Below are 24,873 nucleotides of genomic sequence, written 5' to 3' on the forward strand. Positions count from 1 at the left end.
AAACAAGTAATACATTATACATTAAAAAAAGAAGACAGTAGGAAGGGAAAAATGAAGGGGGTGAAATCAGAGGGGGAGACAAACCATGAGAGACTATGGACTCTGAAAAACAAACTGAGGGTTCTAGAGGGGAGGGGGGGTGGGGGGATGGGTTAGCCTGGTGATGGGTATTAAAGAGGGCACGTTCTGCATGGAGCACTTATACGCAAACAATGAATCATGGAACACTACATCAAAAACTAATGATGTAATGTATGGTGATTAACATAACCTAATTAAAAATTTTTTAAAAAGATCCGCCCAAAAAATATTTCCATTCAAAATTAAGTTGCCGCTGGGAAGATATAGTTTTATTTTTATTATGAATGGATTTTACCTAAATATAGTGACTGAATAGATGTCATTGAGATTTTTTTCAGTGCTTAAAAGGGAAGTAAATCCCAGTCCGGTATAGGACGCAGCTCTCCTCTCCAACAGGTTTCTGAAATCAGCATGAAGTCAGTCTCTTTTCCCCTTCCCTCCCCCTTCCACGGCCCAGTTCTAGGCACTGAGGACACAGCAGGAAACATGACAGACTGAAATCTGGCACTCATGGAGCTCACATCCTGGTCTAAGAGAAGCAAGTAGCTATGAACAAAATGAAACAGGATGCTGTGGGGACAAGGACGGCTCCCATGGGGGACGGTCAGAGATGGCACTCTGAGATGGTGGGGTAAGCTGAGAAGACAGACCCAGCCGAAGACCCCAGAGGGAACAAGAGTCATGGGGGGCTGTGTCCCTGCAAACATCAAGGCCACGGAAGGAGCAAATACTGAGCTTGTGCCGATTGTGTTCTGCTCGCCAAGTGCTACAGAAAATGCAAGGCAGAAGTGACTAAGATGCAGAGCTGTCCTGGCAGGACCTCTACCACATTGCAGGAGAAAATAGTCGTGGCCATTCATCGAGGAAGCACCTTGCACCAGGTTATGTTCTAAGTCTTTGCATGAATTTACTCTCTGGTCCTCAGGGATAGGAGCTACCTTTCTCTCTCTCTTTTTTTTGAAGATTTTATTTATATATTTATTTTGTGAGAGAGAAAGAGAAGGAGAGACAGAGTGCGAGCGGGGTGGGGGCAGAGGGAGAAGCAGACTCCCCACTGAGCAGGGAGCCCAATGCAGGACTCAATCCCAGGACCCTGGGATCATGACCTGAGCCGAAGGCAGACGCTTAACCGACTGAGGCACCCAGGTGCCTGGGGCTAATATTCTTATTGCATAAGGGAGAATATTTCGATCCAGCTCCTAAGTCCACAGTCCTAACCGGGACACTCCAGGACAAGTACACAGAAGACTACTAGAGGGCGAAATGTGGTCGTGGCCTTGAGGAACAGAGAAGAGGTAGGTAGATCAAAGGATTCGGTGTGGCAGAGCTGGGCCACAGGTGATACCACCTGCTCACCGCTGTCTAGAACACTCCTGCCTGGAGCCCAAAGCGGGCCACTCAGTGGGGTAGACACCGCCCTGCACTGAGGCAGCCATGCTGTGAGGAAGCCCGGCTATGCAGAGGCCACATGTGGTGATGCAGGTGCAGACACCAAACACATGAGTGAAGAAACCCTCCAGTGACTCCCCAGTCTTCCAGCAGAAGCTCTGCACTTTGTGCCTTTTCCAGATTCTTGGCCCACTCAATGACAAATAACAATAGTAAATAGGCGCTGCTATGTGGGGGTGGTCAGTTCTGCAACAGTAATTGAAAACTAAGGGTGTGCCAAACATTTACTCTAAAAAGTAAAAATATTAATGCCTCTGAAGCGCTACAGTAATTTCAAAGAGTGGGACGATAGAAACTGCCCCAGTTTCCCCTGAAGATCTGGCTCAAGGGCATGACTTTCTCGAAAGCCACCAGAGAGCCAGAACTACAAAGCTGCCCCCTCTCCCATTCCTTCTCACCCCAGTGCCCTCTGCTATGCCACATTGCCTGCAAATAAAAGCCCTATAAACATGAAACAAATGTACCGTGAACGCTGACGGAACATGGAGAATGCACCATGGAAAGGTATGTATGGACCATAAAATCTCAGCTCACCTGAGTGACACATTTAGCTGATCTCATATAATATGCTAACTATGACAAATGTAAAGCATTTAATTAACCACAGTTTCGCTTGCCTTCACATTTCAAAGGCTTTGCAGGACATGCACTAGGTTACCTGCATCTCTTTAAAAAGTTGTTGGAGAAAAGTGTGAGCTAATGCCTTCTTTATCTGTTAGGGACTTCCCTGTAACAAAAAGAAGCTCACAGAGAGTGGGGTCTCCTAGTTATACTTTTGATGTCAATCTCTTTGCCTTTCTCTTCCCTCTCCTTTTTCTAGTATTTTCAGAGAAGTCTTGAAACAAATAAGGAAATAAGCAAACACACATATACACATGCATGTATATATATGTGTGTGTGCATGTGTATTGATACAAAGAGAGGTTTGCAAAGGTCAGGATTGCTCCCCGTCATGAGATTGTCCTGATTCCTGGGCCTCTTGGAGCTCAGCTAATGAAACCAACCAATGAGCAGGGAAAGGGGCTGAGAATTACAATGGTCTATGTGTCTGGATAAGCCAGCAGAGGGATGGCAGCAAAAACCTTGGGGTTGCCAAAATAGCAAGAGTCTCTGCTTCATGTCTCTGGAACTGCAGACGCTCTGAGGGATCAGGGCTCTGGACTACACTACCCCTCGGAGAGCTGGGAGATCCCATCCTAAGTACAGTTTACGCACCCAAGTTCAATGATTTGCATTGGTCAAATTTTTAAAAAGAAGGACCCAGAAAAAATACCATGTCATGAGGGCAGTCACTGTCATCAAAATCTCTACCCAGCAAACTCATACCCCCAGAAAAGCCTGAGACACAAATTTTGTGGTTCCCTGGATCAGACACAGCAGTTCTGTGCTTTCGGTAGCGAGGTTGTTTTGCTGAGCTCTAATTGCCAAGCTGTAATTCCAGTGTTTGCAAATATGTGATTTGGGGGCAACCGGACACAGAGCCGGCCAGGGACGCCCTCCGCTGCTCAGGCTGTGTGGTGCGCTCCCCAGTGTGGAGCTTGGTACAGAGAGTCAAGCATGGGAGCCCTTGAGCAGAAGGGACTTTGTGAGAGGTGTGGAGCATTTGTCCCACACGTGGACTCCGTGCCTAACCTCCAGCTCTTAGTCTTCCTCAGACCCTCACAGTTCCAGCAATGCAGCTCAAAAACCTCTCAGCCTAAATCCATCTTAGTGAGAGCAAATGCACCCCCAAATGGCTGGACTTACACTTCACGATATGACAGGAGGCCGTGGGGTTTGTTCCCGTGTTTTCTGGCATATCCCTCTCTCTCAGAAATCATTATTACTAAAGAGTTCTCAGCAAAGGGGCCTGACATCTTTAATTCAATCTCCAAGACATTAGATTTAATAAGACAGAGAATAGGGGATGGGTCTGGAGGAAATGAAGAGAGTAGTAGAATTCAGAAAATATCAGAGAATCCATACCCACATGGGAGGCTTCTTGGCCAAGACAAAACATGGGAAGACTTTCAGGCAGTGTAGGGTGGGCATTGCGGTATTAGGCCCTTAAAGAACACCTTTTCAGTAATCCATTGCATTTAACAAAATCTCTGAAGCAAAACAAATCTCTGGGCAACCAATCAATGAATTAAAGTCTTACTAATAGGCACTCACCAAGGGAACAACACTATTTTCAAATGAGACCCAATCGTTAGCTCATACCAAAAATTCTGCAGGGGCTTGCTTAAAGTAAAACTTATACACAGATATTCATAGCAGCATTACTCATCATAGCCCCAAAGTAGACAACCCAAACGTCCATCAACAGATGGATGGATACAGAAATGTGGTATATCCATAGGATGGAATATTATTCTACTATAAAAAAGAGTGAAGTGTTGATACCTGCTACAGCATGCATGAATCTTGAAAACATGCTAAGTGAAATAAGCCAGTCACAAAAGGCAAGGAAAAGGTTAAGGTCTAGGCAGGGAGAGGTAAGGGGCCCCCAGCTGGGCTCTGAGACTATTCCTGGCAGGCAGAAGCTAAGACAGAGTGAACAAGAGATAAGGAAACAGACCACCTGGCCTCGGAAGGAATGTCCAGAGTACTTTTTTCTGGTGGCTACAGTGTATCACAGAAAATGACCGAACCTCAAAGAACTGAGTCATTAAGGGGTTATCAGAAGTCCGCACTCAAACCAAGATGGCACAAGAAACTCAAGGCCACAAGCTTCCCAATCAGTTCTGAATAAAAGACTGCCACTAGAAGCCCTCAGTGGCAACCCATTCGGGACCCCTCTCATTCTAGAGAGCTGCTTCTTTCCTTTCTGCTTTCACCTCCACTTAATAAACTTTCACTTCATTTCACCCTTTTGTGTCTGGGAGATTCATCCTTCGACTCCGTGAGACAAGAACACTGCGATCCTATAACAGTATGATTCCATGTATATGAAATGTCCAGAAGAAGCAGATCCATATCCATCCAGAGAGTGATGCTTAATGGATACGGAGTTTGTTTTCTGGTGAAAATGCTCCAAATTTAGATAGTGGTGATGTTTGCAGAATACTGTAAATGTACTAAAAGCCACGAGATGGTACACTTGAAAACAGTTAACATGGTGAATTTTGTGTTGTATGAATTTTGCCTTAATTTTTTAAAAACTCTATTTGGTTAATTTTTTTAAAAGTTCTGCAGGGCCAGCATCTGGCCAGGGCTCCTTCGTCCAAACAAGACCAGTGAGGTTAGGGAAGTGAACTCACTGCCTCTGCACAGGTGGGAGGGAAAAGGTGTCGAATCGACTCTGGAAGCCAGTGGGATCCAGTGGGAATTCATATATAAATCTTTAGCTTGCTTTTTAAATATGTCACAGTAAGGATCTTAAATCTAAGGATACAGGAGAATCCTTCCAGGGACGGAGAGGACACGAGATGGGCTAATGCTTTGCTTGTTCTTCATTTTTAATCAACTTCAATCACTGTTGGCGAGCTCTGGGTGGCAGGACCCAACACTGTCCCATGGCCCTTGTTCTTGAGGCTTCTGTAAGGAAAAAGAGAAAGCAAATTCCATTCAATCGCCATAACATGTCCCTGCAAGAACATAAAAATAAGTGATTGCTTATTTTCAACACCTGAACTATCTCCTGCTGCAGCAACTCAGGAAATCTGATAAGATGATAATGGAAAATGTGTCATGCATGAATATCCATTTTAAAAACACACTTCTCTCACACTTTATGTAAAGGTCGAAATTAATGTTATGTTGAAAACATTTTTCAAAGTACAATTATCTTGATTCGTGAAGCGAACCAAATTCCTATTAGGTTTACAGTCTTGGGTTTAAGCTGCACACATTTCACCAGAAGGGCGTCACTGATCAAATTGAAAGCTGAATTAAAGCAATACTATAAGGACCTTATATCCCTCCAGCTGGCTGTCTTTATCCAGGCTCATCTGTCACATCTCATCCTCCTGGGAGAAACCAGAGCACCTTCTCCCGGGGCATCCCACAGTCACATCTCCTTATGCTCTTGCCCTCCCAGGCACAGACGTGTGCCTTCCCTGCGGGGTGGCATCTGCATCCAGGGCACCCATGGCATCTCTGGTTCACAGCACAGCCACGGACAGCGCTCCAGGCTGCGAAGACTGTCTCCCAGAGGTGGACAAGAAGCCATCTCGTGGTGCATCCCCCTGCCCAGCAGCAACTCTGGTGGTGGCTGTAAGGTAGACAGCTCCATGCGCAAGGGACCCAGTGTGGTAGATACCTTTGCTGTGTAACAAACGCCGCAGGCTTGGCAGCCTTGCACATTTCCCATTTATTATCGTACACTTCTGAAGCTCAGAAGTCTTGGAGGGTGTGACTGGGCTCTCACAGACCGAAATCAAGTGTCAGCCATACTGTGCTTTATCTGGAGGGCCTGGGGAAGGCCTGCTTCTAGGGTCAGTCTGGTTGTTGGCAGAATTCAGTTCCTTGCTGTCGTAGGACTGACAACCCCCGTTTCCTGGACAGCCATCAGTTAGAGACTGTGCTGAGCTCCTGGAGGGTGCTCTCAGTCCCTACCCATGACCCCTGTATGTGAAGGCTGGGAACGAGAGCCTTCCTAGAGTCAATCCCCCCTCACCTTTACATCTCTCAGACTTCCACCATCAGCAAGAGACTGTTCTCTGCTTAGGCCCACCTGGATCACCTCCTAATTTTAATGTCGAAGGATTAGTAACCCTAATCACATCTGCATATGTATGTCATCTAAAGCACCATCATTCAGGACTAATATCTGCCATAGTCACAGTCTTGGAATTAGGGTGGGAAATCTGGTTTGGGGACATCTTTGAATCTGCATCCCCCAACCCAGGGAATAAGCAACACTTACTGGAAGCTCAAAAGTCAAAAAATGAAGCACATCACTTTTCCAGCATTCCCCAACACACAATTTCTGGACCTTCTGATTGCAGTAATAATAATAATCATGACAGCTAGTCCCTAATGCCAGGCTCTCTGCTCAGCACCTGACAAACTGATCTCACTTCAGACTCACTATCTTTTCATGAAGCTGACTCTGTTACTGATCCCATTCTGCAGAGACGAAAACTGAGGCTCAGAGAGGTTAGGCAACGTGCCCCAGGGAGCAGAGCCAGTACATGAAACCAGCTGGGAAGAGGTGGGGTCAGAACCGGCAATTCATGCTCCTAACTCAGGAACTGAGCAGGCATGGTTAGTTTCACCTCTCTGTGGGCCCCCCCAAGTGCCTGGGTGCCTTTCCCAGGCTCCTGACCCCAAGCTTCAACCCTCCATCGCCCCATCTGTGCACAGCCCAGCCCCACCTTAGTACTCTATCTGTGTCCTCCTCCGGGTGGAAGGGGGTGTCTGCAGCCCACTGGCCTATTAGTAAATATTACAGGGTGGTTTTTGTTTTTGTTTTTGTTTTTAATGTTTATCATTTGCAGTTGACTTGTTCCACTAAGGATTTGATAGAGCTTACTAGCACACAAAAATGGGAAAAATGTAAATAAATGTTCTCAAACTCTACATTAGCATAGAAAATCAAGTCTAAGGGAAGGTTAGAAGTCCATGCTCTACTGTCTAGCCCAGTTCCTAAACTTGAACATAAATTTTACTCTCAGCTCCCGGCTGAACAAAGCAAAAAGAGAAACACAATCAGTTACACAGTTAACTCTGTGCAGAAGTAGAGCCGGCTCCTTAGAAAAAAATCAACTCTTCTCCCAACTCACACAGTCAGAAGCCAGAGAAAAATTTGTCTGTGAGCCCTGATTGCTGTGATAAAACCCCCTCAGCGCCCCTGCAGCACAGGCGGACTCGGGGTGTCTCCATTATTTCCTGCCCCGCCCCGCCCCACCCTCAGTGTGAGTACAGCCAGCACCAAACACAGATCAGGGAATAGGGACCTGCAGGAGTCTAGGAACTGCACACTCAACCAACACACTCCCAGGAGTGGAGGCTCTGTGTCCCGCAAACACCTTCCAGAGACCCCTTCTCTCACCCACAGTGGATGACTGACAGTCCAGGCTCTCACCCCCAAGGATCTTGCGGACAGGTATTCTCTATAGCCCTCCCCTAAAATTTTTATTTTTTTATTTTTTTAAGATTTATTTATTTATTTGGGGGGGGTGCACAGGGAGATGGAGAGAATCTTAAGCAGACTTTCCGTTGAGCGCGATGTGGGGCTCGATCTCACAATCCTGAGATCAGACCTGAGCCAAAACCAAGAGTCAGGCACTTAACCAACTGTGCCACCCAGGCACCCCCTCACCCCTAAACTTTCTAAATAAGCATGGTTCAATAGACAGACTATTATGAAAATTGACAAGACTACCCAAAGCCCTTACCAGGCCAACCACCCTTAACCGAGGTGGGACCTTTACCAGACCCTCAACCCCAGGTTCTTGAACCTCAATGTCATAGAAATGAACACTGAGCTGGAGAGAAGGAAAGCAGGTGGAGTTTGAGGTAGCTTGCACACAAGGGAGCCAACAAGAAAGGACTGTCTCTCTCAGGGTGTAGTGTGCAGGCTTATAAAGGCACTTCTCCCAAGGAGGAGGGGCTGGGAGTAGGGAAGCATCCTTCAGTCCTACCGTTGTTATCTTGTGGCTGTCACTTGCTAGTGGACACAAGACATCACAGGATGCCTTTCTTCTTTTTAGGGCTCCCGGAAAACAGAAATATTTGTGCAAGGAGGCTTTAAATTGTTACTTCTAATTTTCCCCAGACAACCAGTACTCCCTGACGGCTGTTACCTCTCATTTGTTCTTGTTCCCGGAAGGAGACACTTGTCCCCAAGCATACGGAAACTTTTAACCCCTGCCTCAGACCAGTGGCTTTATAGCAGTTAAGCTCCTCTCGCTTTCCCTAGACTGTCTCAGGACAAGGAAGAACATACAGATGGGACCAGGTTTACACACACGCATACACACACACATACATGCACACAGTCATACACACAAAAATATACACATATGTGCACACATTCACAGAGTACACACACAATTTTGATTTCAGCATAGGAACGCTCATGTTTATGATTTCTCCACTTCCTAACAGCCAAAAATATTTTAGCCCAGAAATTTTCCAAAGCAAAACAGGTAGTCCTGAATACAGGCATAGAAGAGTCTCAGGAATGAAGCCACATAAATCTCTAGTTTTGACCCAAATAGCTGCTTATGAAGCCAGCAGAAGTTGCTGGAAAAATCTGAAGCTCTCAATAAAATTCCAGGGAGCCCCAAAATCCTGAACAGTCCAAGTGAATTTAGGAGGAAAAGTTCATTATGTGGGAAAGACAGGAGCAGTTAGGATGACCACAGGGCCCTGTTCAAGGCCTCACTCCGCATTCCTGCTTCTCCTGCTGCTCCCCAACTCCTTCTGTCTGTGGGGTTAGCCAAAGCTGGTCAAGGGAGTGCCTTCATGGCCTCCCCCAAAGTGCCGTGGGTGACCAGTGACATGTCCATCCACAAAGATGACGTTCCCTGCACCTTGGAAACCAGTGGGCATCGTGCTCCACCTGCCTCGGGACAGTCGCTCAACTTGAATGCTCCCCATTGATTCACCTGAACGTTCCCCATCATTAAAGACATTTAATTTGCTTTCACAGTAAAGGATCCATCCCATTCTATAAACTTATAACACTTTTCGGCTGCATCTTGAGCGCGATGTAGGGCTCGATCTCACGATCCTGAGAACTTGTAGGAGATGCCCTGTGTGGTAAAGACAATAATCATCTGTACTTTACCCATAGGGAAACTGAGCCACAAAGCTGTTACTAGCTTGCCCACCATCACACAGCTAGAAATGCTACAGTGGACTATTTCGAGGAATGGGTAAAATGTACACTATGGAATGGCTTTTGAGAGCCCTCACTTCCAACCCCAGATTCCACAGACATGTTCTAAGAGGATTCACAGTCTTCTGGAACCATCCTTTGAAACCATCCTTGTGTCCAAGAAACCACCTCTTAACCCCACAGCCCATCGGAGTCTTTTCCATATTCGGACATTTTCCTGCCTGCACCCTCCCCTGGGGCCAGCACAGGAAGTCTGTGCTTCTCTCTCAATTACCTGTACACCCCCCACACCTCCCAGCCAGGTGCTAAGCCTTGTGAAGGGGCAAGGTCCCAGTGCAGGGAACTGAGATGGGGTGCAGTAGAGGGGATGGGGTCTGGATATGCTGACAAGCCCCTGTGGAAGGCAGAATTCTGAGGTGGCTTCCAGGGACCCCTCCTTCACACTTATGATGAGATACCACCCCTGTGATGATGTTAGTTTCAATGACAAAAGGGAGAATATCCACGTGGGCCTGACCCAGTCACATGAACGCTTTCAAAGCAGACAATTTTCTCCAGCTGGTGGAAGAAACAGAAGTCCAAGCATTAAACATCCACATGCCTTTGCAAACCGTGACGATGGAGCGTTGCGGATGGTGTCCAGGAGCTGAGGACACCCCCTGCTGACAGCCAGCAAATAAAATGGGGACCTGAGTTGCCAGGAACTGAGTTCTGCCAACCTGCTTAAAGGAGCCCAGGAGCAGATTCTTTCTGCAGAACCCCCGCCCAGCTGACACTCAATTTCAGCCTCATGAGACCTGGGTGGGGGAACCCCACTAAACCCAGATTCTGACCCACAGTGACAGGCTGTTGCTTCAGGTGCTAGGCTTGTGGTCATCTGTTATGCAGCATGGGCAACTGAGGAGTTGCAGCTGGCCCTGGGCAGTGAGACCCCCCGAGGTGACAGGACAGAGGCTCAGCCTGAGAGGGGACTTCTGGGAATGCTGGCTGGCCATGGGCTGCAGCATGGTTTTGGGGGGGGTTGGCTAGAGCCTGTGGTTCAGAAAAGAAGCTCTTAAAACAGACCACAGGTGTCTGATCTCCGACCTCACCCCTGCATGAAGCGGACCTCCCTAAGCCTCAACTCCTGTATCAGCGTATTGGGAGTAAGAACATGCCCACCCTGTGGGACCCTTGTCAGGATTAAATTAAAGGATTCATGTGCAGCCCTGGACAGAGCCTGACACACAGCACCAACGGCTTGCCATTGTGACAACGGCAGGACTGAACGGTAGGACTGAAGAGACACCACCGTGCCCCCTAAAGTTGTCCACGTCCTAACCCCCAGAACCTGTGACTCTGTAGCCTTACATGATGGCAAGAGGAATTCGCAGGCATTAACCTTAAAAATGAAACGGCCAGTTATTTTACCAGCAAAAAGTGGGTTTACTCAAGAATAGCAGAGAACAGCAATCCAGGACAAGCAAGAAAAACCACAGGTGAGTCTGACAAACAAAACACAGGAACATTATTTTATGGAGAAGGAGGAGGAAGCTGGGAGGGGTTATTTGAACCAAAGTCCCTGGGAGAAAAGCAGGAGCTCTGGGTGATGAGGGCTTCTCATTGGCTGAGTGGTAGGAGTGGTCGACAACTTGTAGGAGATGCCATGTCCATCTGACCCCATTGGGGCCTGTCATTGATGAGTCTTTCCTGTTGAGATTCTTCTGTTGGGGCCTATGACTGACAATTTTTCCCATAAAATTTCCTATAAAATTGACACTTTTTCTTCAGTGGCACAGCTCACCATACCAGTCCCCTTTGTAGCATCCCAAGTCCATTCTAGTGAGGTTTCCCTTCATGGACTTTGACACAGGTGGGGTTAAATTAAGGATTTGAGGATGAGGAGATTGTCCTGGGTTGTATGGGTGGGCTCAATGTAACCACAAGGGTCTTTATACTTTAAAGGGAGGTGGGAGGATCAGAGTGAGAGGAGCTATGACCATGGAGGCAGAGAAGAGAGCGAGGAAGGTAGCCTCCTTTTGGCTGTGACGGTGGGGAGGGGTCCATGAGCCAAGCAACGCAGGCAGCCTTCAAAAGCTGGGAAAGACAACAAAGCAGATCCTTCTCTATAGCCTCCAGAAGGAGTCAGCCTTGATTTTAGCCCCCTGAGACTGATTGTGAACTTCTGACCTCCAGAATTGTAAGATGATAAATTTGCATTGTTTTAAGCCACTAAACTTGTGGTAATTTGTTGCAGAAGCCATGGGAATCTAATACACTGTTCCCTGAAAATCACACCCTCCTTAAGGTTTTCATGGATATGAGCAGGGGGCAGGGGCTATCACAGGGACCAGTAGGCATTGGTCCCAATTTATTCGAGGGAAGTCACCTACAGGACCATGTTCCCTGCAGTTCCTGTGATGCAAAAATTTGTGTAAAATATAGAACTATCAGAAGTAATAGGATGCCAGTTGTTGAGAAAATGCACACTGAGCATTGCAGGGAGGAGACTGTGGTGCTTAGCATCTTGGCCCTGAGGCTCAGGACCACCAGACCAGTGTTGGACACAGATGTGGGCATCACAGGTCAAATACCAGACAACCCACAGCCAAGAAGGTAAGGAGAGGGGAGCAGATCCAAGCATCAGGTAAACCTTTCCCTTGCCCCCCGCCCCAGGATGAGGGCTTCTCCAGCAGCCTGGCAGGTGGCGGCAAGGCCCACAGCATGGTTCCATGCAGGCTTATTTGGCGAGGTGTGTGTATAAGCAGGTGCACACACACACACACACACAGATGTGTTTCACTGTTAACAAACTGTGCATCCTCCATGAAAAAAAAATAATAGGGCTTGACTTGCAGACAGGTCTTTATATTGCCAAGATAAGAGCTGAGAGCGTCCTGTCCTGGCGCCCTGGCTTCCAGGCATGAAGGGTTACCAGTGCCAGAGTTCCTGCCTTCCTGAAGAAAGGAAGAAGATAAAGGCCAGGTTGGCTCAGAGCATCTTACGGAAGTTTATTGACTGTGAAAACCTATGTGAGTAGATGTTATGGTTTATCTAATAGAGCCTCATTTGGCATTTACTATTTATTCCAACATAGGAAATTCTTTTTTTACCGTCCTCACTTTACAGATGGGGAAACTAAGGCCTAGAGAGATTTAAAAATTTGTCGAGGGTCCCGCTGCATGCAAGGGACAGAGGCAGGATTTGAACCTCAGGCAGTCTGGCTCCAAAGGATGTAGACATTACGTCCACACCACAGCATCATGACTACTGCGGACTGAATGTTTGTGTCCCTCCAAAGTTCCTATGTTGAAGCCCTACCCCCCAATTTTGGAGATGGAGCCTTCAGAGGGTGATTAGGGTTAAATGAGGGCATAATGGGAATCGGTGCCCTTGAAAGAAGTGACACGAAAGAGCCCCCCGCCCCTGCCATGTGAGGACACAGAGAGAAGGCAGCTGTCTACAAACCAGAAAGAGGGTCCTCTCCAGGAATCAAATCAGCCAGCATCACGACCTTGGACTTCCCAGCCTCCAGACCACGAGAAATAGACTTCTGTTGGTTAAGGTACCCACTGCAGCAGTGGAAATTTGTTACAGAGGCCCAAGCTAATGCAGATTTCAGGCTAACACAGCAACCTACTTTATAGAAGATAATGATAAAGGACATTTTCAGCTTTTAATGTTTGTGGGCCCTGCTCCTGGGCTCCCAGGGAAGCTAGACTTTAACTTTTACCAAGGTCAGAATGATTTCACCAAAGTTCAAAGCATGGGCTCTATTTCTGCCCCAAGCACACATTGTACATCTGCTTCATTAGCAAATAACCTGAAAGAAACATTTCAGACTAAAGATAAGAGTAAAAATCTCTCTAAATTCCATCCCATACCTCGGAAGCCCGCAAATTTGTACATTCTAAAAGCCTAAGATGAAGTTTGTAATTTTCTGAAATGTCCTTCATTATGATGATTTGTAGCTCTTGGTGTAACAAAAAACATATGTAACCCTGTATTAAACATCCTTCCCCGGAGCACTCTCTTCTGTGTGAAGATTATGTATCCTGGGCACCTGTCCTCACTTGGGCTCAAATAAAATTCTCTTCCTTTTTTCCTAAAATTTCTTTAACACATTTTGTGTCAAAAGTAATTTCCGTGAAATGGTCCACTGTGACTTACCACCTCTGAACATCCACATCCTACAACAAGCAAGAAGATGCCCCAACCGGCTCATCATCTCCTCGGATCCGCCTGAGGACTCCTACTGTTCTCACAGGCAGCTGGGAGCCGTGACACCTAGCTGCCATGCATTCGCACCTGGGAAGCCAAAATGCTCCCCAAAACTGAGCCCCAACCGCAGGAATCTTCGATCCTCCCATCCTGCCCAGCATCCCACAACAGTATACCCAGGACAACCTGAACAACCTGCAACTGGAGCCGGCAAAATCCTTAGCTTTGCTTAGAAGGAGGAGGAGGACAAGGATGAAGAGGAGAAGGAAACGAGGTGGAGGAGGGGAGGAGGAAGAAAGGCAGCTAGCTGGTGGATGTCTGTCATCTGCACATGTATGACTCCCCAAGTCACTCACCCCCCTCCTTATTTGCATTGCTTCTCTCTGGGTAGATTTTTGCCTTTGAACATGGAATCCAAAGTCCAACATGTCCCTGCCTCCTTGTCATAGACAAGGAAGCAGGGCGTTATGGGCCAGCCCTCTAAACGCACCAAAGCAGGACTGTGATTTGGGACTGTCATGTGGGAAGAGGCCCCATGGGGAAGCCATGGTGTTGTCATGGCAACTGGGCACCCTCAGCTGTGTGATCAATGCCCCAAGGACAGGAAGGGGGGCTGACCCAGGACCTGGGACTCTTGGAGTTTCCCAGGGATGGCTGCCTCCCCTGAGCATGAGGACCCCATAAACACATCCTAAAACCAAGCTTTTTGCAGCTCCAAGGATGTTCTTGACAACAGGAGGTGCTCACTCACCTGACTCCATACTCTTCTTCAGGGTGTGTTGGAAACCCAATTAGTGCTGGTGGCATTATAGTGAGCCCATCTGAAAGCACAGAACCCAGGGTCAAAGAGCAGGTGTAAGCCAACCGAGCCAGAGGACAATGCAAAGGCCACTCAGCACCACAGACCAGGTGCCTTCAGATGCCAGTTCAACTCCCAGCTGTCCCCAACCCCATGATGCACACATGGAAGTCACTGGATACTCTGGGACCGTTTCTCCCTCTGTAGCAGGGAATCCACCTCCTTGCAGGGTGGCTTATAAGCTTCAATGAAAGAATTAAGTTCACTTCAGCAAACATCTCTTGAAGTACAAGGAAGCTCATAGTATAGTGAGGACGATCAGCAAACAGAAAAATAATGGCCAGACGATGTGATCAACCTCCCAAACAGGCAAAGGCATGGAAGTGTGAGGGCAAAGAGGCAGTGCTGGCCTCTACCCGGGTAGGCTGGAGGACAAATACAAATCCCACAGAAGGGAAGAAGGTGGAAGACATTCACAAATATATGTCAAGTAAATCTGATGTCTAAGTTAAGGACGCAGGAAAGAAGAGTAGAGAACAAACTCTGTGAGCTGGGGAAGACTGGGAGGAGGCTGCCATGGGGACATCCCTAGAGAGGTACCATCAATTGTCAGGAGATGCCCCAGCCTCACCGGGACCATGGCATGACCAGACTGACAGGGACATTTCTTCACTGCTTGTTCAAGTAAAACACCCTATTCTGCAAAGAAACCAAGTTACCCTGAAGACAAAAGGTAAATGAATTCAGACTATAACCTTGCCAATCCCTCTGCTACCCCAAGGCTCTTCCCGACTGTGACCAGTGCTTTCACTCCCATCAGAGACTAGACTGGACAGAGGGTCTGCAAAGGTGGAAGTGTGTGTCTGCTATGGTGGGATCAGAACCCGTACTTCAGCCCTGTGCTTGTGCAGCAAACAGGTGATGGTCCAGAATCCCGATGGTCCAGCAGGTGCACCATTGTCCTTTTATGATCTAAGCTGCAAAATACATTGAGTCTGCAACTTCTGTTCTGTTTAAGAATGTATAATGAAAAGTAAGGCCAATTGGTCTAGACACCCTTCACCATGGCCCTGGATTCCAATCTTCCTGGAAGTTTTCCCCAAATGCAACCAGGGAACTTGGCACTGATGTCCCAGATTCTGAAGTCACCATTTCAGACAGCATCACTGTTAGGTGTCACCTGGGGCTTGACCAGGAAGCACAAGGTGGAAAGGATGCTCTTAGTTCATGTTAAGATTCAAATGGGGGCACTGAAACTGTCTCAGTGCACTGGTCTGCAACAGTGAAGCTGCTTAAGAAAGTAAAGTCTGTTTCACCCTCTGCAGTTTCTAAAATTCAAGTAAAATAAAAGCGTAATGAGCCAAAAAAGCATAATAATTCCCAACTTGAGGGAAGACCAGCCAGAGATAAATCAGGGAGACAGAAAGTGGAACACAGTCCAGATATTTAGGCCCCAGGGATCTTACAACCAAGGTAAGTGGATTGGAAAAGATTGCACACAACCCCCTTTGGGGAGCTGTGGCAATCAGCAGTTAAACCTAGGGCTGGCTATCACAGTGCCCAGGGTTCAAATCCCAGCTCTGACACTTGCTCGTATGTGACAACACTGTATGCCAGTTTCTTTGTCGTGTAATCATGGATAGGATGAGGTGAGGAAACTGGTGTAAACACTCGGTACAATACCTGTCACTTAAATGTTAGTGATTACTCTACAAGAAACCACCACCAGTCAGCACATTTCTCCCTCCTGGGGCAATAATACATCCATTTATTTCAGTAAATATACCTGATGTAGGGAGTACTGCTTAGATTATAGAAAACCATCACATTTTATTTGAGCTCGTTAATGGAGGTAATCATGATGAGTCTCTTTTTGAAATTAAGAAGACTTTGGGGATGTGTTTCTATCACAACACTTTGGACATATTTTTATATCCTTTGGCATTTTCCAGCTTGTGCACCCGTTCTGTAGAAAATAGATGGAAATCTCTTCTTGTGATTTCACTGAAGTTTATGGGCTGTTAAATTCTTATCTAGATGAAAATTTTAGTCTATGGGACTTGTCTTAATTTTAGTTGTAGATGTATAGAAAGAGATTCTTTTATGGTAGATTTTGCACTCTGCTTGTTGTGTTTCGGTAAAACATGGCAGGTGAAGCTTGTCTTAAGAAAAGAGAAGGAGAGGGAGAATTCCTTCATTCTCCTGTTCTTGCTTGTTAAGATCAGGTGCACATATCAGAAACCTTCTTCAGGAGGGAGGGAAGGAGGGATGAGGGTGGAGAGGTCCAGGGGGTATGGGGTAAGGGCAAGGGATTGGTGTGGGAAGGACATTTTGCTTGGGAAAATGGGACTGGTGTTGGGAAGGAGCAATGTTTCTGGTTGGATTCCTTGTAATGCAAGGAACTTTAAAATACTCAGTACTCATTTCTGTTCATAGTGTTTTCCCTCTTTGGCCATTTCTTAACTAAATATTAGGTTGAACTCCATAAAATCGTCACTTTCGTAAGTCAAACAGGAGAGAACTATGGCAATTTCCTACAGTTTGTCTCCAATATCATTCCCTGCCCAGGGAAGGGAGGGATCCCAGTCCCACTGAGGCACCTGTGCCCTCTCCACCCTGCCCCCTCCCACGCTCCTTGATTCTTCTCCCTGAGATGCATCGTGAAGTCTCCTGTCCCTGCTGACAACTAGACCTCAAGCTTTATTTTCCAGAGAAGTCTGTTAAAGCGCTGTTTCCTCCTGCTTTTCCTAATGCCTTAATTTAATCTCTTCTAAGTTTTCTTAAGAACAAAATGCCACCTGAATGACTTTCCAGGATGAAAAATGATGACATTAACCTTCGCTTGGCAGGTTGGCTTTATCTGTGCTTGTCCCTTTGCCACCGTCCAGTTGGGCTCAAATGGCCAAGGGGTCAGAACGTGCATCAGAACAGAGAGGCGTCCTCACCACATGCCTTACTCCAAGACTGCAAACTGACAGGTACATGTTACCTGTTAGGACCCCTTATGTCTGCAAGTGACCTTGAAAAGCCCCTGAGGTGGACACTGTTTAGAAAACAATCTTTCTCCTTTCTGGTAAAAGCCACAGTTTTACTTAGGTCCACACTTCATCCCCAGCTGCAGCAGTAATGGCTGATGGACAACATCGATGTTCAGGCCCCAATACCCTGGCTTTAGTCTGTTTCTGACCAATGAAGTGCAAGAGGAAGTCTACAGGGAGTCCAGGAATGGTCCCTTCTCCTAAAATGTTAACAGTGGGAAAGAATATTCCTTTCCTTCCTCTGGGCATTTTCATGAGTGGACTGCAGCCCCCAGGAGCCCTGAGACAGTCTGCTCAGAGGTCAATACCAGGTCAGAGATTTGGGTCCTTGAATGGTCTGGTCAACCCCCAGGGCAAGGAAGGGTTAACATAGTCACTTTCCTTTCTAATAAAAAGACACAGTAAATGCTTTTTGTCTTACCTGAGGAGAAATTAAGACAGTTTAATTAGAGCTAACCGAAAAAGCAAAAGGAAACTCAACAGATTGATGAGGATTTCTGGGATCCAACTACTGACTTCCCTTTATGTGAGATAATAAATTATCTTCCTCCTTAAGCCAATTTGAATTCGCATTTTCAGTGACTTGCAGCCAAAGTCAATACAACTGAAAGTCCACTAATCCACACTTCTGTTGTTAGGCAGATGTTCTTACAACCTCCCAGACCATGGAGAATCACCTCACTTTTAGAAGACACTTTAAAACAGAACTCCACAATCAATTTCTACACCTCATTTCAATATTTAGTAAAACAACACAAAGGGACTTTTTATGTGTAGCCCAAATCTGCCGTGCTCCAATTCCAGCCTAGCTCAGTTCCCAATATTAGGATCCTGGAGACAAGCTTATGTGCCCTCTGGCCAATTTTCCCATACTTCTGAAACCCATTTGCTTCAAGCCCTGAAACCTATCCTGGCTGCCAGGCTAGTCTGTTCTACCATATTATTTGCTTTCTTTTTTTCAAAGAAATGTGCCTCTGCAACGTCCCATTTCAAAGAATTTAAAACACCACTGATGCATAAGACCACTATTTTACGTACCGCTAAGTAAGAAATCCCCTACCAGGAAAGCTATGATATGCCATCAACTCTAAAGACTATCTTAATTCTGGAGATGCTAAAATATGTTTTTAAAACAAACTGAGGGTTGCTGGAGAGGAGAGGGTTGGGGGGGAAGGGGTAACTGGGTGATGGGCATTTGATGTAATGAGCACTGGGTGTTATAGGCAACTGATGAGTCACAGAATCCTACTTCTGAAACTAATAAAAATAAAATAAATAAAATAAGATAAAGTTAAAAATAGAACTACCCCGGGGCACCTGGGTGGCTCAGTTGTTAAGCATCTGCCTTCAGCTCAGGTCATGATCCCAGGGTCCTGGGATCGAGCCCCGCATCAGGCTCCCTGCTTGCAGGGAGGCTGCTTCTCCCTCTCCCTCTGCCTGCCGCTACCCCTGCTTGTGCTCTCTCACTTTCTCTGTCAAATAAATAAATAAAATCTTAAAAAAAAAAATAGAACTACCCTATGATCCAGCAATTGCACTACTAGGTATTTACTCACAGAACCCAAAAACACTAATTCAAAGGGGCACATGCACCCTGATGATTATAGTAGCATTATCTATAATAGCCAAATTATGGAAACAGCCCGTGTCCATCACCTGATGAGTGGATGAAGAAGATGTGGTATATATATATACAATGGAATATTACTCAGTCATAAAAAGAATGAAATCTTGCCATTTGCAATAACATGGATGGAGTAGAGCATATTATGCTAAGTGAAATATAGTCAGTCACAGAAAGACAAATATCATATTTCACTCAGGTGGAATTTAAGAAACAAAGTAAACAAGCAAAGGGACAAAAAGAGAGAAAGAGATAAGCAAACCAAGAAACAGACTCTTACCTACAGAGAACAAGCTGCTGGTTACCAGACGGGAGGTACGTGGGGGATGGGTGAAATAGGTGATGGAGATGAAGGAGGGCACCTGTCACGATGAGCACTGGGTGTTGTTTGTAAGTGTTGAATTACTATATTGTACACCTGAAGCTAGTATCACACTGTATATTTAACTGGACTTTAAATTAAAACTTCTAAAAATTAAAAAAGTGAAAAAAATATGTGCATCTCAGAATCATGAGAAAAAATAGTATTTCATCTTTGCACAGATTCCCCCCCAAAAAAAAAAAAATCACAAAGGAGGTGGAGGAGTGATTGGCACCACATTGCTTCCTGCATCTTCCAGAGAAGCCCAATCCAGTAAAACAGCACTGTGTTGGGCAATGTGACATCTTTTTACCCAGGGTCACGGTCCTGAAGTTGAGCACCCACTGAGCCTTTGCCTGGGCCCACCGGGGCCTATGGCCACTGGATGCCTCTTTGGAGCATCATGATCCTGAGCATGAGGACATTCGAGAGCCAATGTGGAACGTCCAGGATAAGCTTTATGAGGTAGCTAAGTAGTGTCATGTTCCCAGCACCTTCCCTCCTCTGACACTTTGCCTGTGCCTCTAACCTACCCCCTTTATCCATGTGTGTACACGCGTGTGTGCACGTGTGTTATAGGTGTGTGTGTTCATGGGGGGAGGGGCATACAAGTCCAAGGCGGTCAGCAGCCCCTGCCCCCAAAATGGTTGGGCTCTCTGGGTGACTGAAGCCACAGGATGTAAAATGTGCAGCACTCAGTGTTCAGTTTTCTGGCCACGTGCAGAAAACCGGCTTCAGTAAGACAGAAGAAGGAAGCCAACATTCAAATAAAACAAGAAGATACATGGACACAAAGGACCGATGGAGTCTCTGTCTCCAGTTCCATTTCTGTTTCATTTAGTTTGAAGCCCAGCCACATTCCTATACTCGGGTCCTGTGATTCATTCCAGGATCCTTAAAATAAAACCTGTGCTTTATTTTTATTTCATTGGCTTCAGTGAGGATACACAAGTATCTAAAGAGCATATCAACCATGTCCCAGGCCAATGACCTGATGGGACAGTGTTATATTAAGACTCATAGATCCAACCTTGCAGAATTAGTCTGTGAACTTAATGCACCACACTTGGAATTTTGAAGACCAACAGACTGGGTTACACCCTTGAGCTCAGGGACTCTGTTTCTGTGCTGTATCCCCAGTGTCTGGAACAGTGCCCAACACAGAGCAGACACTCCACAGCCATGGTGGAAGCAGCCACTCATCTGCCTGCTCTAAGCATGCAACATCGGGGAAGCAGCTGAGCACGCATCCCAGCTCTTCCACCCACCAGTGGAGAAAAGTAAGACAAGTCATCTCAGCCCCCACATGAAGGAGCTGATGATAATGATACCAGCTCTAGAACCACATGGAAACGTCACAGCAGGTATTTCGAGAATTAGAAACCAAGAATAAATGCCCAAAAGACAGATATAGGACAGATTTTGGTTTTGGGAAAGTTTTGGGAAAAGGCGTGATTCTGCCATTAAGAAGCATCTTGAAAGGCTGTGTTTTAATCAAATAATTGATTTAGGTAGAGTAAAGGCCTGTTTGGTGTTGAGAAGGCCGTGGTGTCTGTCACCACCTCACTGGGTAACCTATGAGTACTTTACCAAGATTCTTTCTACCTCTGCTTCCCCAGTGTCAATGCAGAGGTTAAATGAGTTCAGTGGTTTTCTAAAGTTTTTAATAGCAGAACTATTCTTTCAAACAAATCCGTGAACATATAAATGTTGAAATAGCTGAGTACCTTCCTATATGAACAGTCTACAGCAAATGCTCTTGTTGGGGCGAGGCTCGGGGCCCAGGACAAACTGTCCCCCCAACCCACCCTCAGCCCAGCCTCTTTGGGGTTTCCTTCAGCACTTCTGTAAAACATCAGACCCAGAGAACACATGTGAAGTGGCTGAGCAAAACCATCTCCCCAGGGGCGGCTTTCTGCTGCAGAAAAGCAGCAAGTCTGAGCCTGACCAGCAGCTTCTCCATCTGCTCTTCTGTCCTGTACCCCGGACACAGTCCTCCATTTCTTCAAAAATGTGCCTTTTATTGCCCTTGTTTGAACGAAACAACTTGAATGTATGTGTAAAATCAAAAGTTAATAATTAAATCCTCTCCAGAAACCATCCTGCTTAGTAGGCAACAAGCCTTGGCTCGATGACTGCATAGATAATTGTTGGGTTTTCCTTTCTCACATCACACATGGTGCAGCCACGGGAGCCCAAGGTGAGCCACTTCCCTATTCAGAAACTAGTCCAGCCATCTGCTAACAGCATCTGGCCATGAGGGCTTCCCAGAACACAAGGATGCTCCAGGCCATTATCAACGTGCAATAATGCACTTCTTTTGGACAAGCCACCCCGCCAGTTCTGAGAGCGTGTATATTTGTCAGTGTGGGTTGGCTTCGGAGGGATGGAGGATCCCTGCTTCTTTATTATTATTATTAAAGCTGCATCCATCTAAATCTTCATGCCTACTATTGGTTTCTTTCCCAAGATTCAAAATGTAAGTGTTAATCAACTCAACCTTGGGATCATTCTCATAGTTGGCCATTAACTTGTGTCACTGTGGCAGGGGAGGAGGATGGGCAGTAGTTAGAAAAGAGATGACCAGTCTCTTCCAGAAGAAGACTGAACCAGAGTCCATTTTTTTACTGTGTTTCTGTGGCCAGAGACAGATATGACCCAAGCATGATGGCATGGGACAAAGCAGGTGACAGGCAGCTCCGTGGGCCAGGACCCCACTTTCCTGCACCAGCTTTTATCTCCCAGAATTGGTCAATTCAGAGCCAGAAGGAACCTGGAAGGATAGTTGGGAAACCGAGGCTCAGAGAGGGGGCTTCTTGCCCCAGGTCACACAGCCCAATCAGGCAGGACAGAAACAAGCCAGGACCCCTGGCCCCCAGGTTAGGTCTTCTATGGCCTTCTCTGTTCTCGGAAAACAAGCTACTATAGTAGGTTCAGAGCTTGACTCAGGCCAGTGGTGTGATCCTGAAGGTATTTCAACTGAAGATCCCTGGGATTTCCAGCGCGGTAAGATCCTTGACCAAACATGGGACTCACTCTGCCCCCTACTGCCCGGCACCCTCCCCACCCCAGCCCACAGTTCAACACATTACGGCTGACTCTTATTTTCCCTGGATCTGCAGTCATGGATTTTGGAGTCCAAAGGTCCTAGTTCAGATGCACACTCCTTCACTAACTAGCTACCCAGGTAACTCTGGGCTCTTTATCTACCTTTGCTGAGTCTCAGTTTCTTCATCTGTGAATTGGAAACAATGTGACCATCTCACAGGCCAGGACTAGTTGAGGAGCACACGATGCAGCAGCCTGTTTCCATGCCTGGTGGACTGGCCTAAGCTCTTCCCCAGGGCTCCCCGTGGGGTCAGCCACATGCTGGCCAGCCTCTCCCCTCCCCGCTGCCTCCTCCCCTCCCTGCTGGCTTCACCTGGCTGTTCTGCCTTAGAAATCACCTGTGTGTGACTCTTCATCTCAGGGTCCGTTCCCTAGGACTCCTCCGTCATATCAACTACTGAGGGTCAGTGTCAGCAGGCTAAGCTTATGGAGAGTCCCTGACATTGTATCTGCCTTAGAGGGATTGTGCCCATGGGCAGCCACAGCTGTAATTCTCCTCCTGGCTCAGCCCTGTGGCCCTCCTGGCCGTGGGCATGAGCTCTGCTGTCCAGCAGCACCAGAGCTGTGGTGTCGTGTCATTGGCCCCATGAAATTCCCCCACTCTCCCTCCAGGGAGGGAGCTCCCCCATTCCCTCCAGGCCTCTGGAGAGAATAAAGGAGCACCCCCTGGCATTCAGAGGTGTGGGGAGCAAGGCCCTGCGTGCTGGGATGTTTTGGTTAAAAACACTGCAGAGAGAAGAAAACTGAACGTGGATGGGGATTTATGGGGCTCTCCCCCCACCTCACCCCACCCCTCTGTCCTCTGGGAGCTCCTTTTAGTGCCACTTTCATTGCTAAAGTGTAAAATCAGAAATGACTGTGCTGGAAAATTCTGCCCTGCCTCCCCCTGGCTTCCCGCAAGGCCCGCCAAGAGCCTCAGCCACATCTCTCTCCCCTCCACAGGGTGCATCGTTCCTTATTTTAATCAGATGGCTCTGACTTTTGCATCATTTGTACACCTCCATGGGCCACCCAAGACTCTGTGAAGCGCAGACACATGAAAAGTCTGGTTCTGCAGGATGCAAACAGGAAACAGAACCAGAACAGATGCCTCCTTGGTAAGAGGAGTAGGTGGGAGAAGTCCCTCGTTCATACCACACAAGTTCGTTCCTGGATGTGCTAGGCCTTGTGGTCACTCTGAATGAAGACATGGGGCAGAGGCCTTAGAGAGTGGACAGAGTATCTAATACAGCTGAAGAGATATGAAAAGTCAACGGCCCTCTCCAAGAGTGAGGGCAGAAATCAGGGTGCCTGCAGGGCAAGAAACTTGGTTTACCAAGCAAGTGATGCCTTACCTTATCTGGGTCTCTAGGGCAACCGTGCCACACCAGGAGGTCTCACTGTCATCAACCCCCCCTGGAGGGATGGTTACAAGTTTCCTGGACCTCAGCCCAGAGCCTAAGATCCAGCAGGTCTGGGATGGGCTCCCAAAATCTGTGTTTCTAACAAGTGTCTAGGTGTTGCTGATGCTGCTGTCCCAGGGCCCCCAGTTTGAGAACTGCTGGACTACAGTAGACATGCCCATAGACCACACCTGGCCCACCCACCAGTCTGTCAGGCTCATCACAGCTTGTGATTGCTACTGTTTGTTTAATCATCAGTCTTCCCGACCAGAGTGAAAACGCCATGCATGTTTACACAGGTCTTGATCCTTAGGAGGTGACTCCACACCCTGTTGCATGAATGACCTCAACATCTGGGCACTGGGAGTCACATTCCAGCAGACAAACTCAGCACATAAAAAGAATGAATATTTACTGAGTGGTTATCAAGTGCCTAGCATGCCACATGAGCCAACTCTGTAAGTCCTCACAGCTATCCTATGCAGAACATATTACCAATACTCTGTTTTCACAGAGGAAGGAACTGTGGCTCAGAAAGATTAAGTAATTTGACTAAGGTCACGCAGTCATGAGGGAGCAGAACTAGAACTGAATCTCAGTCTGACATACAAGCCGGTGTCCATAACTCCTACATCTCTGCAGACAAAAATCAAGAGACTCTCTAAGCATCCTATCCTCTCGATCCAAGTATCCTTCTCCTGAGAAGACTTCTCTAAGCTCCATGCCACACACAGCCCAGGTAGAATTCCCTGCCATCCCCTTTGATGGGAGTTTCGGACTCTGTAAAAGGAGCAGAGTGATGGTGGAGGGAGTGAGGGGTGATGATGGAAAGAGGCAGAGGTGATGATGGAGGGAGGGTGATAATGGAGGGAAGAGGCAGGAGGGTGATGGAGGGAGGCAGGGGTGATAATGGAGGGAGGCAGAATGATGGTGGAGTGATTCAGGAGTCATGATGAAGGGAGGTAGAGATGATGATGGAGGGAAACAGGTGATGATGGGGGAGGGGTGATGGTGGGGGGAGGGGTGATAGTGGAGGGAGGGGTGATGGTTAGGCGAGGGC

The 24,873-nt window shown here is 47.1% G+C and overlaps 1 long non-coding RNA gene across 1 annotated transcript in view; it reads right to left on the bottom strand.

Moving 5' to 3' along the window:
• Window positions 1-24,873, bottom strand: part of LOC145723855 (uncharacterized) — an 86,024-nt gene that overhangs the window by 9,601 nt on the left and 51,550 nt on the right. The window contains exon 2 of the long non-coding RNA XR_014149183.1: window positions 4,773-5,049. This is a non-coding gene — a long non-coding RNA (uncharacterized LOC145723855). The remainder of the gene's footprint in view (window positions 1-4,772; window positions 5,050-24,873) is intronic.

This window comes from Leptonychotes weddellii, chromosome 10, assembly GCF_054177405.1.
Source record: "Leptonychotes weddellii isolate Sample4059 chromosome 10, ASM5417740v2, whole genome shotgun sequence".
NCBI lineage: Eukaryota > Metazoa > Chordata > Mammalia > Carnivora > Phocidae > Leptonychotes > Leptonychotes weddellii.